This window comes from Sinocyclocheilus anshuiensis, unplaced genomic scaffold, assembly GCF_001515605.1.
Source record: "Sinocyclocheilus anshuiensis isolate Anshui unplaced genomic scaffold, SAMN03320099.WGS_v1.1 scaffold5166, whole genome shotgun sequence".
Lineage (NCBI taxonomy): Eukaryota > Metazoa > Chordata > Actinopteri > Cypriniformes > Cyprinidae > Sinocyclocheilus > Sinocyclocheilus anshuiensis.
The window spans coordinates 15481-16613 of NW_015556139.1; the positions used below are offsets into that span (position 1 = coordinate 15481).

At 38.4% G+C, this 1133-nt stretch overlaps 1 pseudogene; it reads left to right on the forward strand.

Moving 5' to 3' along the window:
• Positions 1-791: 791 nt before the first annotated feature.
• Positions 792-1133, forward strand: part of LOC107676281 (uncharacterized protein K02A2.6-like) — a 7094-nt pseudogene continuing 6752 nt past the window's right edge.

Below are 1133 nucleotides of genomic sequence, written 5' to 3' on the forward strand. Positions count from 1 at the left end.
AAATGCTGTCACTATGTCCTCCATATCCAAAGACCTTCGTTTGTAAATTAGTGCCAGTGCTGGCAGCCTCTCTTGGTTCATTGTTGACCTGAGGCATGTTTTTATCAGCTTTACTAGTTTTATTAGTTGACAACTAATTATGTTAACTCAACTAATTTAATGTAGAAGAGCTAAATAAATAATGCTAACTAAGTAAATGTAATGATATTTATTTATATTGATTCGTGGGCTCCACACTGGCAGCAAGACACAATACCCAGGGATGCAAACTAATCATGGGTGACAAAGACGAGAACCCCCCAAAATAAAACCCTACATTTTTTAAACACTTATAATAATTTAAAGCCTTTATTATTTTTGTAACTCTTTTTTTTTTTTTTTTTTTTTTTTTAAAGATGAAAGATTATTTTACGGAAGGTTCGAGTGGTGTATGTGTGTGAGGAATTGGAAGCAAGCAGAATACGGGTGTTTCTAAAGCAAACTACATTTTTATTTTTAAGGAAGCAGTCCCAAGGTTTTTCAAAGCCCGACCGGTCCCTTATGCAATGAAGGCAAAGGTTGAAGTTGAAATAGAACGCCTGTTAAGAGAACACATCATAGAACCTGTTAAACACTCTGAATGGGCTGCACCTGTAGTACCCGTTTTAAAGTCTGATAATACCGTACGTCTATGTGGGGACTACAAGCTAACAGTAAACAAAGTTGTTTCAAAGTTGGAACAGTACCCCATTCCTCGGATAGAGGATTTGTTTACAACTTTGTCGGGTGGACAGAAGTTCACAAAATTGGATATGAGCCATGCTTATCATCAGATTGCATTAGATGCAGAGTCCAGGAAATATGTCACAGTGAATACCCACAAAGGGCTGTTTACTTACCGTGTATTACCTTTTGGAGTCTCTTCTGGCCCCACCATTTTCCAACGGACCATTGAGGGGGTACTGCAAGGTCTTCCTCATGTGGCAGTTTTCCTTGATGATATCCTGGTAACCGGTCGTAATGATGACGAGCATCTCCAAACTCTTGCTAGAGTGGGTTAGGGTTAGGGTTAGGTTGGTTAGAATGTTTGTATGGTCGAAAATTTACAATCGTTACGGACCATAAACCCTTGTTGTCTTTATTTAACGAGTTTA